Source organism: Mastomys coucha, unplaced genomic scaffold (genome assembly GCF_008632895.1).
Source record: "Mastomys coucha isolate ucsf_1 unplaced genomic scaffold, UCSF_Mcou_1 pScaffold21, whole genome shotgun sequence".
NCBI lineage: Eukaryota > Metazoa > Chordata > Mammalia > Rodentia > Muridae > Mastomys > Mastomys coucha.
Genome location: NW_022196904.1, coordinates 54,269,598 through 54,284,221, shown reverse-complemented (window position 1 = coordinate 54,284,221; position 14,624 = coordinate 54,269,598). Strand labels below are relative to the sequence as shown.

Sequence of the window (14,624 nt, the reverse complement as noted above, 5' to 3'; positions counted from 1 at the left end):
ACTGTGACAGCACAGGAAGCACTGTGACAGCACATCAGAGCACTGTGACAGCACAGGAAGCACTGTGAAAGCACATCAGAGCACTGTGACAGCACATCAGAGCACTGTGACAGCACATCAGAGCACTGTGACAGCACAGGAAGCACTGTGACAGCACAGGAAGCACTGTGATAGCACAGGAAGCACTGTGACAGCACATCAGAGCACTGTGACAGCACATCAGAGCACTGTGACAGCACAGGAAGTACTGTGACAGCACATGAAGTACTGTGACAGCACATGAAGCACTGTGACAGCACAGGAAGCACTGTGACAGCACATCAGAGCACTGTGACAGCACAGGAAGCACTGTGACAGCACATCAGAGCACTGTGACAGCACATCAGAGCACTGTGATAGTACATGAAGCACTGTGATAGAACAATGAGGCATCACAATGTCACAATATACTACTGTGATGTCATAATGGAGCATTTTATGACAGGTGAAGGGTTGTGATGTCTCAGTTCAGCATTGTTGTGATGTCACAGTTGAGCATTGTATTGTGGTGGTATAATATATGTGGTTGTGGTAAAATAGAGTATTGTGATACCGCGATGAACAATTATCACTGAACAATGAATCATTCTGATATAGTTCAGTATTAAGATGACTTGATATACTATTGTAATGAAACAAGGACACACTGTAATGAAAGACTAGTTGGACAGCACACATGCCTTTAATCCCAGCAAGCAGGAAGCAAAGGCAGGAGGATCTCTGAGATCCTGGTCAATCTGGACTACAGAGTGAGTTCCAGGATAGCCCTGACTATACAGAGAAACCCTCTCTCATAAAAAAAAAAGAGGGGGTTAAGGAGGAGGAGAAAAAGAAGGAAGAGGAGGAGGAGAAAGTGGGTGGGTAGGGAAGGGAAGGTGGGTGAATATGATCAAAATATTCTGTATGAATTTCTCAAAGAATAAATAAAAATATTTTAAAAGATGTATTAGCTTTATCAAGCACGCTTGTCATCTGATCGTGTGATTCCTGTCTGTATGTTTATTAATATGGTGCACTATACTTATTAATTTCTATTTTTTTTCAACAAATCTTGCATCCTTGGTAGGAAGTCAGTTTGGTGCTGGTACATTATCTTTTTAATATGACCTAAACTTCGAACATATTTTGTTGAGAGCTTCAGCATCTACATCAGAAAGACTGGCCTGTATCTATTTTTACTTCTATGTCTTTACCCAGTCATGGTGTCAGGTTTACACTGGTATCACAAGAAGTTGGACAGTATTCTTTCCCTTTCCTTTTTGTGGAACAGTATGGAAAGTGTTGCTATTAGAACTTCTTTCAAAGTTTAGTAGTATTCAGTAGTAAATCCATCTGTCCCAGGACGTTACTTTGTGGATAGAATTTTAGTTGCTGCTTCAGTATCATTACTGTGATTGGTCCATTTAAGCTGTGTCTGCCTTTTGACTTTAACTTCATTAGCTGACATGCCCTTAGAAGTTTCTTTATGGGCTGGTGAGATGGCTCAGTGGGTAAGAACACCAACTACTCTTCCAAAGGTCCTGAGTTCAAATCCCAGCAACCACATGGTAGCTCACAACCACCCATAATAAGATCTGACGCCCTCTTCTGGTGTGTCTGAGGACAACTACATTGTGCTTACATATAACAATAAATAAATCTTTTTTTTAAAAAAAAAAAAGAAGTTTCTTTATGTCTCCTAGATTTTTTTCAGTTTGTTGTAATATAAGTACTTATAGCATTCCCTAGTCTTCTAGATTTCTTTGGAGTCTATTGTAACAACTCCCTTTTTACCTCTAATTTTATTATTTATTAATGTATCAGTTAATTTGGCTTGGTTTGGCCAATCTTGACAATACTTTCAAATGACCAGCTCTTTGTCTAATTCTCTGTGTTGCTCTCTGTTTCAATCATTTCTGCTCAGATTGTTATTTCTGGCCATCTGCTGCACTTGGCTTGGCCTCTTCTTGCTTTTCTAGAACTTTGAAGTGCATCATTGAATTATTGGAGACTCTGACTTTTTAATATGTGTACTATAAATATTTCTCTTAAGTCTGCCTTGGCTGCATCTCAGAGGTTCTGGGAGGTTTGGGTCTCATTTTTCATTGACTTCTAGAGTTTCTAATTTCCCTACCTGATTCCTTCAACAACCCTCTGTTCACTTAACAGTGAGTTGTTCAATCTCAAGGTATCTGCCTATTTTCTGAGGTGAGCTTTCAATTTGTAATTTTATTCCGTTGTAGTCTGATGCAATTCAAGAGGTTATTTTCATTTTTGCATTTCTTAAGTCTTGTCTTGTGGTCTATATTGCAATCAGTTTTAGAGAAGGTTTCATGCACTTCTGAGAATAGAGGGAATTTTTTTTTTAACTTTAGACTATCTTATGTAATCACCATAGTAACAGTAAAGAAAAAAGTCTGTAGGCTATATGCAGTCAAAAATGTTTACATGTATGATATTGCTAAAGAATGAATAAAAGATATTCTACTTTTTAAAAGAGGGATGGAGAAAGATAATCCATTGGAACAGTAATTAAAAAGGATCTGGGGTAACTATACTAATACTAGACAAAATAGTCTTTTATCAAACACACACACAGACAAAAACATTATGGCATAGAAGGAAATTATACATAGATTTAAAAGATTGGAACTAGAGAGGGAGATAGCTCAGATAGTCGAAATGTCTTCCATGCAAGCAGGAGAACCTGAATTTGGTTTTAAAAAAACAAAGTGGGCATGGCAGCACATATCTGTAAGGGGTCATGGAGTCAGGAAGACTTCTGAAGTAAATTGGCCAGTCAGTCTGCCAAATTGATGAGCTTCAGGTTTAGGAAAGATCCTATCTCAAAAATAAACATGAAGAAACATTGAGAAAAGATGCTTGTCACCAACATCAGCATCAGCATCAGTCCTACACACATGGATACACACCTGCAGTCACACCTGCATGTCCATGTTCACATACCATATACATACGCACATACACAACACCATGATAACACACATAACATACAATTTCCCGGGGAGATGTAAAAATTATTATGAATATATAGGTACCAAGTGACAGAGCTCCTAAATACATAAAGAAAATATTGGCAGAATTGAAAGGATCAATAGACAACTCTACAGTACATGGTAGGGGATTTAAATATCTACCTTCAGGAACAGAGCTAGGTGAAAAGAAATAAAAAATTAAGATATCCTTATTTCTAAAAGTAGTGACATGAATAAAATATTTTATGAATGTAATCAGAGAAGGAAAAACTACAAAATGCTGTTGAAAGAAGTTAAAGATCACACACACACACACACACACACACACACACACACACACACACACACAAATGAATTAAAGGAAGGTATTTGTTAAAATGTCAATATTGTAACTGGTATATTGAGGCAGAAGGCCAGGCCCTGGTGACCCCACCAGTCTAGGCTCAACCACCAGTCTCATCCATCTGTTAAGGAGAGGTGTAATGGTAAAAACAGAAAAGAGAGACTTAGTGAGTTGGGAAGAAAAGAACAAGTAAGAAGATCCGGGGATCCCAGGTTTGCACCAAGGAGAGCTTCAGGTTTAAGCAGAGGCAGCCTTGATCCAGGCCAAGGGGTATACATGTAAGCAGACTGCTCAAGGTGTGCTCGTCTTGATCCTTCTCTCAGCTCCTGTTCTGTCCTACAGAATGGCCTGACACACAGCTAATCTGCCAATCAAAGTGACCACCAGAGGGGACCAATCTGTTCCCTACAAGGTGACCTGTACCTCTTCATCAGAGAGAACAACTGCTTCCATCTTGGGGGCTACTCTGTCCTGCTTTTGAGGCCTTGCTGTTCTAGGGACTTTACGCACCTGAAGGATTAGGACAATGACTCTTCAAGCCTTCCACCTTAAAGGGGGAAGAGAAAGGAATTGTGGTGCTTGCACCAGAGGTGAGTGGGAGGTTAAGGGTGAAGGCAACCAGAGTGGAGTGAAGGGGGGACAACGGGCTTTCATGCTGATTGCTCAGTTACCTTGGAACCCCAGTGAGTAGCCCATGCTTTTTGGAAGAAGCTATTCCCAAGAGCCTGTCAAAATATACAAAGTAGCCTAATAATCCGAATTATTGTTTCTTCAGAAATAGAAAAGCCCATCCTAAAATTTATGTGGAGTCTCAAAAGGCCCCAAATAGCCAAAATACTCTTGAAAAAGAACAAAGCCAGAGGCCTCATGCTTCCTGTATAGAAAGCTTATCATAAGCTCAAGCATGCAAATGGTATGGACTGGTAGAAAGAAGAGGAAGAACAGGAAGAAGAGAGGAAGGAAGGAAAGAAAAAAGAAAAGAAAAGAAGGTGGGCCCTTTCCTTGTAAAATACAGGATGAGTTTGAATGTGTCAAAGGGAGGCCTAACTGTAAGGGCTAATAATATAAACCTCTTAGAAGAAACAAGGGGAAAGTGTTCCTCAACCTTGGGGTTGATAATAACATTTTGGGCATGACATTAAAAGCAAAGGCAACACATTAAAACTAAGGAAGTCAGGCCAGACTGAAGCTGAAAGCTAATGTATCAAAGGATACAACCACTGCAGTGAAGAGGAGACCCGTGGTGGTCCCAGGGGGAGGGGGTGTTCGCAAGTCATATAATTAATAAAATGTTATTATAAAGATTACAGAGAGAATCACCAAAACATAGCAGTAGCCAAAAAGGAACTGAAAAACAGGAAAGGGGCTTGCATAAAAGTTCCTCCAAACACACACAGATAGCCTCCAGTACAGAAGAAAGTGTGGTATCATTAAGCATTAGGGGACACAGGACCACAGTAAGACAGCATCACACCCATTAAAATTGGGGGAACAAAATAACTCAATTCCTCAAAACTCACAAAAACCTGCTCAGAACTGGGGAGATGGCTCTCTATGTAAAATGTTTGCTTTGCAAGCATACACAGACTTGTGCATGCATGAACATGTGCATGCATATATGCACACAAAAGAAGTTAAAAGGTTTGTCATGACCAGCAATTCTACTTCTGGACGTGGTGCTGAGAGAGACTGAAAGCAGGGACTTGAAGAAGTATTTTTATACCTGTGCTCACTGCAGCATTATTCACAATAGCCTGAATGAGAAAGAAACACAAGTGTCCGTTGGTGGGTGGTCCATAATAAAGATGGTATATATCCATACAGTGGAATGTTATTTGACCTTAAAAAAGGACAGAAATTCTGATACATGCTACCATAGGAATAAACTTTAAAGACACCATACTGAGTTCAAAAAGCCAGTCCTAAAAGGACAAATATTGTATGACACTCATTTGGGGGCTCTAGAGCATCAAGCTGATAACAATGGGAAGTGGGTGGGGCTTAGGGTTAGGGGAAGGGATGAGGAACAGTACATGCTTGATAAGAACAGTTTCAGACTGGCAAGACGGAAAGATTTCTGGAGTCCGGCTACCCAGCAATGAGTACCCTGAACACACCGAGCTCTCCACTCAGAACTAAGATGGTAAGTTTTAGATCACACATATTTTACCACAATTAAAAATAATAAACACTGGCAAAGAAAACTAGAAAGGGATGACTCGTACAGAATGGAGGAAATATAACATGTCAGAGACACGCTGGTTAACAGTTTGGCATCTTAGAATACGGAGTGGGTGACTACCATAGAACCCAGCCGTTGCACTGTGGCACTCATCCCAGAAAAATGACGATGCATGTTGTTCACATGAAAGCTTGCACACGAGAGCCGGGAACAGCTTGGATTGTAAGAGATTCACCGTGGAAACAGCCCAGATACTCAACAAGCAAAGACTTAATGAGAAGCCACAAAAAGAACAAACTAATACACATGCAATTGGGATGAACCTCAGGGGAGTCACTCTGAGTAAAAGAAGCTAACTAACTCAATCAGCAAAACACTGAGACTCCATCCCTGTACCACTTTTGAAATGAAAAATTCCAAAATCATAGCATAGTATAGTGTTCGTCAGGAGTTAGGGAAGGTGTGAGGAGTACCAGGATTGGCTTCCTATAAAAGGGCACCGGAAAGAAGCTGTTGGACAGGAGTTCTGAGGGTGTGGCTGCTTCTTCCGTGTACTGTCTGGGTTTTTTTTTTTTTTCTTTTTTTTCAGGATGTTACTTTTGGCAGAACTGGTGGACAGTACAGGGGAATCTTTCCAGCACTGTTGACTTCTTCTATAGCTACCTCAAAACAAAAAGGCTAATTTTAAAAGGGCATACTACTCAGTTATTATCTGCTGTGGTTTCTGTGAGCTTCCTCAGCTCTGTCTGGGACCAGCAGAAGGCTCTTCCCTGACGTATGTGGCAATCAAGCGCTGCTGGTGGTGGGGACTTGAGCTGGGCTGTCGGCCAGAACCCTGACTCATGGCTTCCCTGTGTTGCCTGGACTTCCTCACACCATGGTGTCTGGGATCAGGGAGGGAAATGTCCCAAGAAAAACAGATGGAAGGTGTCTAAGCCTCAGATGTAGCCCAGCAAAGCCACCTACCATGACCAAGTCCTAAAATCTTACCATGTGAGGGACTGGATGTCCAAGTTGTCCAAGTTGTTGAGGGCAGTTCTGAAAGTAGCATCCTCCACAAACATCTGCCAAGGCCCAGAGGTTCCAGGACCTCAGAACCTCCATGAACTGGACTCCAGAGCTTAGTTTGTGATGTGAACCTGGGTCATATGACCTAGGAGAAAGAGTGGAGTATGAAGAAGACAGAAGTATGAAGAAGTTCTCAGAGGACATTTCCATAGAGCCAAGGAGGGGGCAGTGGCAGTGGCAGCCCATAGCTTTGATGCCCCTCTTTCTTTACACAGTGGGGTATAGCATAGTGCCTTGTGGCCAGAACAGCACACAGGTGGGAGAGGACTCAGAGAAGTTGGTACAGACCAATGAATGCTTCAGCAGTGATGGTCGACATTGGCAATCACTCCCAGACTGTGACCCAGAAACCCAAGGAGGGGCACCACCCCAGTTGTTCAGAGGTAGGATATTGTATAGGGATAAGACCTACCTGGGGTCTTTTTGGAAGGAGGGGACCCCAAGGACACCCGTCTTTGACCCACTCTTCTCTCAGAGAAATGGTCCTGACAATATCCAGGAATGATGCATGGATGGCTCTTTCCCTCCATTCCCTCATCCCACCCTCTGGGACCAGCTGTCCAGCAATGCTACAGTTGCTGGCCCACTCTGGTACAAGCGGAGGGACTGGAAATCACTTCTTAGGAGAAAATAGGAGAGACCTAGAAGAGTGAATACTGTTTTGTAAAAAAAATCATCCCTGACAAAGGTCTCCCAAAGTAGTGCAGCAGCCCCAGGTGTGAGCCTAGGAGACACACCAGTGCCAGCGAGGGGAAGGTAGGACTGAAATCCCCTAGGGGGTCCCTGAAGCTCCTGATAGAGGCAGTCTTGAAAGGCCAGTGGAAACTCCTTTACCAGTGCAGACACATCCAGGAAAGGAAGCTATTTTGGGGAGGGGCAGAAACGACAACAAAAAAATTGTGATCTGAGCCACATGTGGTTTTTCTACCCTAGTAAACAATTATCCTAATCTGATGGCTCCACTGGTGTGTTCTGAGTCCCTCAACTCCGTCAGCCCTTGTATAGAGACCGTCGTCCTCTTCCAAACGGATCCAAGTTGCTGGCAAATTCCATTTCCAAGATTGAGTTCCCACTTCCTTAAAGTACCCCAGGTTATGTACTTTAGTGATAAAAGAGGCTAGGAGACTCAAGAGTGTGGCTCTCATTTTGGCTGGATTCCGAGGAGGACCATGTAGGAAGATGGTATCCCAACAGTGGGATTGCATTTAAAAGCGGGATTCAGGCAGGCTTACAGTAACGTTTTCATGGTAACTTAGCCAGTCCCCTAAGGCCTGATGCACTCCTGTGGTGTAGCATTAATCATTCATGAGGGTAGAACCCCAGGACACACTCCATTCCAATTAAACCCCATCTCTTTAAGGTCCTAACATCTCAACATGGGCCACATGGAAACTGAACATCCCTCACATGAGCCTTCAGAAGACAAACCACACCAAATACACAGCACCAACTGAAGAGCTCACAGCTCTTTTACCTCAGAGATTGGTGGGTCAGGAGTCCACACACAGCCAAGTAGATCCTTTGCTTGGGGATTCACCATGCCCCGGTTCTGTATGGAGCTCATCACCTGAGTCTCCTCAATCTTGTAGTACAAGACCAGAATCCACCACTTCCTTAGTAATTTAGGTCACCTAATGACTTATTTGTCACATGAGGCTTCCTTTCAGCCCCCCCCCCCACCCCACCTCGGGCTCTATAAGCAGTTAGCAGCAACACAGCAGTTTTGTACCTTTCAAGTCAGGTCTCTCTGACCCTCTGTTACAGGCTCCTCTGACTGGGTCAGGCATGCCCAGGATACAGTGTTCCTCTTGGTGATCTCAAAGCTGACATCTAGATGCCTCCCTCGTGAAAGTGACACCTGTGATACAGACAAGCTGCACACTCAGTATGTAGAGGTTCTGCTGGAGGATGGTGTGATGGTTTGTATATGCTGGGCCCAGGGAGTGGCACTATTAGAAGGTGTGTCCCTGTTGGAGTAGGTGTGTCACTGTGTGTGGGCTTTACAATCCTCATCCTAGCTGCTTGGAAGCAAGTATTCTGCTAGCAACCTTCAGATGAAGATGTAGAACTCTCAGCTACTCTTGCACCATACCATGCCTGTCTGGATGCTGCCTTGATAATGGACTGAACCTCTGAAACTGTAAGCCAGCCCCAATTAAATGTTGTCCTTATAAGAGTTGCTTTGGGGGCTGGAGAGATGGCTCAATGGTTAAGAGCACTGACTGCTCTTCTGAAGGTCTAGGGTTCAAATCCCAGCAACCACATGGTGGCTCACAACCATCCATAATGAGATCTGATGCCCTCTTCTGGAGTATCTGAAGATAGCTATATGTGTACTCACATATAATAAGTAAATAAATAAAAAAAAAGCAAAACAACAACAACAAAACTATCCAGGCATAAGAAAGAGTCTCTCCCTTAAAAAAAAAAAAAAAAAAAGAGAGAGAGAGTTGCTTTGGTCATGGAGTCTGTTCATAGCAGTAAAACCCTATCTAAGACAGATGGGAATCCTAAGGCATCTTAGAATTCTGCCCATCATACCTGGGTTTGGAATCTGAATTTATACCTCCTTTTGGCTGTAGAACTATCTAAGGATATCACAGTTGTACCTGGGCCACTGGTGACTTTGCTGTACATGTGAAAAGCAAATAAAAACTTGTGCAGGAGCTGAGCATAGTGGCACACAACCTTAAGTCTAGCACTCTGAAGGCAGACATAGGTGGACCTCTGTGAGTTTGAGGCCAGTCTGATCTATAAAGTGAATTCCAGGCCTGTCAGAGCTACATCATAAGACCCTATCTCAAAACAACAGTAAATTTTAAAAAGGAAAAAATCTTGCAGGAAGGAAGTTATCACTGAAGATTCACATTTTAAAACTCCCACCAAGGATGCAGGAATAGCATCCACTACAAAAGACAGTCAGAAGGCAATACACATAGTGTTAGCATCCCAACACACGGCTGACACAGGGCAAGCCCAAGTCTCTCCATGGGTGTCTTAGTTGCGGTTTCTATTACTTTGACCAAATACAATGACCAAAAGTACCGCGAGGAGGAAAGGATTTATTTGGCTTACATTTCTACATCATAACCTAAAACCTAAAGAAGTCAGGACAGGATCTCAAGGAAAGAACAAAGAGGCAAGAACTAAAGCAGAGACCATGGAGCAGTGCTTGCTCCTCCCGGTTTGTTCAGTTTGCTTTTGTATATAACCTGGGACCACCTGCCCAAGGGTGGCACTGTCCATAGTGGGCTGGGCCTTCCACATTTACCATCAGCCAAGAAAATGCACCACAGGCCTGCTCCCAGGACACTCTGGTGAGGTCATCTTCTCAGCTGAGGTTTCCTCTCGCAGATGTGCGAAGTTGACAAAAGACAAACCAACACTCTGAGTATAGATCGTCACCCTCCTTGTTCATCCACACTAAGAAGTATTCCAAGGCATCCAGCTGATGCCTGGACCCACAGGTAACACTGACAACCGCACACAGGGTTTTTTTTTTTCCCATATATGTTGTGTGTGTGTGTGTGTATGTGTGTGTGTGTTTGAGAAAGTGTGATTCATAAGTTAACTGCAGTTAAATTAATAGTAACTTATGACAAAATACGATTTAACCACTGACTGCAACAGAGGTTCTTTAAGATTTTTTAATTGTTTCTGGGTTTTCCATTTGACAGCTTTGAATCACAGCTGAGGGTAGAACAGGAAGTCTGTGCCCAGGGGAAGACAACTGCTCCAATGACTTTGTGTGTGCTGAGCTATTGAATCCACAAATGACCTTAGAGCAATAAGAATAACTGAAAACCACAATGAGCTTAACGAGGTTTGTTATGAAATTAAGGCATTAAAATACTTCGTAATATCTTCTGCAGTGACGAAAACCCACTTACTTATTTTGATGACTGACTCTAGCATTCAATCATGATACATTTGATTTGTGGTTAATTTCCAAAACTAACATTGTGTCAAGAACTTTAGGCAACTCCAGAGACTACTGCCTAAGCAGAAGGAAGTGCTCCAAACCAAGCTTAAGATATAAAAATGATTTGGGTTCAAGAAAGGTTGTCTGGCTTGTCTCTGCTACAGGACGAATGAATCTGTGAAGATCTATGTTAGAATCAGTGACTTGCTGAATAAATTCAGGAAAAGTAAATTTTATGGGCACAGTAGCAAGCCTATGAATCATGACCTTATTAATCATGCACACAACAGCATCAACAGCACACCCAGGCACACACAGTAATTAGACTCACCCATCTGTGATATTTTGCCATGTTTTAGCCACATAAAAGCTATATTTTGGCACACCTCACTGGCTGTATAACTTTTGCATACTTAGATTTGCAGTCCAGCGGGCCTGGGTGCTGCTGCTTTTGGAAGGCACTGGGCAGCTGGCTCAGTGATAGAAGCTTGCATACTATGTGCTAGGCTCAATCCTAGTTTCAAAAATAGAAGAAGGAAAGAAAGAAAGGAAGGAAGGAAGAGAAGGAGGGAGGGAGGGAGGGAAGGAGGAAGGAAAAAAGGAAGGAAAGAAGGAAGGGAGGAAGGAAGGAAGGAAGGAAGGAAGGAAGGAAGGAAGGAAGGAAGGAAGGAAGAAAGGGAGGGAAGAAATGCTCATCCGTGTTGACCACCAGCAAGCAATCCACTAATCACTGAATTCTGTTGGACAGGCCCTCCATGGCGCCACCATGTGGCTGCTTAGTACAATGACAGGAAGGTGTTCTCCCCTCAATAAGGAAACTCTGACACTTCGGATCTCCAGAATGTCTTGAGAATTCAGAGAGGGAACTACTGAATAAACATACAATCCTTATTATTTTTAGAGCATGTAAATCCCTGCGTGATGGGCTTTAGTGTATAGTTTACAGTCTGGGTTTGTAGAATCACTTGTACTGTCTAAAAGCATACAAAGAAAAGCTTTGTGTGAGTGTGTGTGTGTATATTGTGTATGTGTGTGTGTCTGTCTGTGTATGTGTCTGTGTCTGTGTGTATGTGTGTGTGTGTGTGTCTGTCTGTGTGTCTGTGTCTGTATGATTATGTGTATCTATATGTCTGTCTCTGTGTGTATGTGTATCTGTCTGTGTATATCTGTGTGTGTGTGTGTGTCTGTATGTCTCTGTGTATGTGTGTCTGTATATCGGTTTCTGTTTCTGTGTGTGTGTGTGTGTGTGTGTGTGTGTGTGTGTGTGTGTGTGTGTAGCAGGGAATAGGTGGGGGAGACTGAACCCTAGAACCTGGACTAGCTCTGGGCTGGAGTGCTGGTTTAGGCTATGAGATTTTGCACATGGTTCTGAGTATCTTCAAGCCTGTTTTCTCATGGAAAATGCAGGCAACTTGGATGTCACAGGGACTCTGATCCAAGCTTGGCCTGGACCCTGTCCCTTAGTAAGAGCTAGACAGCATAGCTCTTCTCCCTCTCTCTTTCTCTCTCTCTTCTTCCTTGCTCCTTCCTTCCCCTCCTTCCCCTCCCCTTCCTCTCCTGCCAAGCAACTGCTGAGCCCTGATGGGACATAGAGAATCAGACGCCAGCCCCCCACAACCCTGGGACCCCTCTTTCCTCCGAGACCCCACAGTGCTCTCATCCTGGGTTTCCCCTCTTTTGCCGGGTGCTCCTGGCTTCATTTTTGTCTTTGAGTATCTGGCACCTGATGGCCCTTTACCTTGAATTGACAGGAACACGGAAGACCATGGAAGGATACCTGTCCTTCCCGCGGGGCCCTCAGCTGCTTCTGTCTCAGTAGGCCAGCCCTCACAGTCCCACCCTGTCCCTGTTCCTAGCCTCCCTCGAGAACACCATTCCTTTTGTTATTCCCCAACCCATAATTTGATTGCTGTGTCCCTACAGGTGTCCCAACCTGTGAGCGGGTGGGCTCTGGCTGCAGCTCTTTAGGAAAAAGCAGACAATAGCCACAGGTGTTCTTTCATGTCTAGACAAACTTGCTGTTGTTATTCAAGAAATCCTTAAAAAATACTGATGAACAACTTTGGAGTTGAAAATGAAATGAAAGGGATTCTCAGCCCTGCCCTGGAGCTAGTCCTCCGCAATCTCCCTGGGTCTTCACCTTTCTCCACCCCTTCCTGCCCCATCCTTCCCTCCTGCCTCTCCTCTGCATCCCTCCCACCAACACCCAGCTCTTGTACCTCTTTTGCCTGATTCCCCACAGCTTCCTGACCCCCTCCGCCACCCCTATACCTCCTTCCTCTCAGCCCTGCTTTCTTCAGTCTTCCTGGAGTGGGTGCCTGAATTTACCTCTCTCCAGAAGCTGCCCTTTGGCAGCCTTGTAGGACCAAACTTAGAGTCTAACTCTGAAAATGGAGAGAGGGAGGAGACAGGAGAGGGAGAGGCAGAAGGGGAGGGGCTCGAACTAATAGTGGACAAGCCCCTCTGGAAGCTTCTCATTGTCTCCCAGCATGGAGCCCTCCCCACCTGACCAACCACACAGTTATCTCAAAGAGCCTGAGGTGCTGCAGCAGCAGAGCCATCCCCCTGTCTCCACTAGCCCTGGCCCTTGTGTGTGAAGGAAATCCCAAGATCATGCTTCCTGTGGGCTTGTGTAGTTAAGATTGAAGAGATTGCATAGTTTTTCCTTGTCTGTGTATGTGTGTGTGTGTGTGTGTGTCATCATGAACACAGAGGAAGTGAGAGCTGCAAATGAGCTCCCTGTAACTCTGGAAGAGGGGGCAACAAGGGTGCTGGGCAAGCCCCTTCCCACCTTCTCAGGCTGCCACCAGCAGGAGGACCATCCTTATTAGATGCCACCAGCAGGTGGGGACTTAAGTCACTTTCTGTCAAATATTAGCAAGCTGGGAGTTTCTTGCCTAGAGAAGCCAACATTTGCCCCAGAGAAACTTCTGCCCAGAGCCTGCTGGGAATGAAGCAGGCGAGCCTAAGCATACAGGAATGCCCCAGCCCTGGCCCAGCCTGCAGCTCTGCTCCATTGGAAGTTTCTGCCTGGCCTCTGCGCCTAGAATGCAGCCTGCATCTTTCTTACTTCCGGACTTGTGCTAGGTCTTATCACCAGGAGCAGAAGGTTTCAGAGTCCAGCTGGAGGCCTGCTCCAAGGCCTGGCTGCCCTTCCTATCATCCCACACGGCTGTGTCCCGGAAGCACTCAGCCCAGCCCTAGCTGCTCTGGCTTCCTGAGGCTTCTCCTCCAGAGCTCTGGATGCTTGTCTCTAGGAGGACCTGTAGGTGGTGCAGTGAGGAGGGTCTGCCTGATCTGATGTGGGGCTCAGATCCAAAGTGGCATCTCCTCACACACACACACACACACACACACACACACACACACACACACACACACACACACGTCTTGGCCTATCCCTTCTCTCACCCCCTCTCCCATTCGTGGTTGTCTATCTCCTCTCCTCAGGCCCTTACCTTACTTACCCACAGAGCCTCCTTTACCTACATAGGTATGGCATTCACTGCTGTCTGAACCATTCCCTCTGAGCTCCTGGGATCCTCCAGCACCCAGCCCTTGGCCTGTTCTATCTGCCAATCTCAGGGAACATGAGCTATCAGGCCAAGACCAACCAGCAGTGAACGTGACAGACTAGAACAAATAGACTAGAAATAACAGTAACTGAGGCTCTGTGTGACCTCACAGGTGCTCCTTGCTGATGTAAGATGGAACATTCTAGAAGAGTGGCTAGGAGATACGCTTCCCACCTTGGCTGCCTCCAAAAGCCACCGCTGATGTGTGCCTCGGATCTGACATTCTGAAATTTGGATATTAGCCTTGTCTGGAAGCAGGAATGTTCCTCTACCTACCGATCTGTCCAAGTCATTCCAGGCTAACAGTCACGGTTAGTGTGGCAAAGGCCACTCTGCCTGACAGATGTGAGACTAGCCGGGAGACACTCAGCTATTTAACCACTGGCTCTAACACCACTTCCTGTATACAGTGGCCACTTGTATCTCAGACTGAGACCGTTCACTGGGTCCCAGCTTCCTCCAAAATACACGATAGGAGATGAGCCCAATTCTGCCAGTTAGTTTAGATGTCAGCTCACTA

General features: G+C 44.7%; 1 long non-coding RNA gene across 1 annotated transcript in view; it reads right to left on the bottom strand.

Annotated features, from left to right (window-relative positions):
- LOC116100558 overlaps positions 1-14,252 on the bottom strand; it is a 34,591-nt gene extending 20,339 nt beyond the window's left edge. Inside the window, exons 1-3 of the long non-coding RNA XR_004122630.1 lie at positions 13,997-14,252; positions 8,337-8,465; positions 6,530-6,692 (exon numbers count right to left, since the gene is read on the bottom strand). This is a non-coding gene — a long non-coding RNA (uncharacterized LOC116100558). The remainder of the gene's footprint in view (positions 1-6,529; positions 6,693-8,336; positions 8,466-13,996) is intronic.
- Positions 14,253-14,624: the final 372 nt, after the last annotated feature.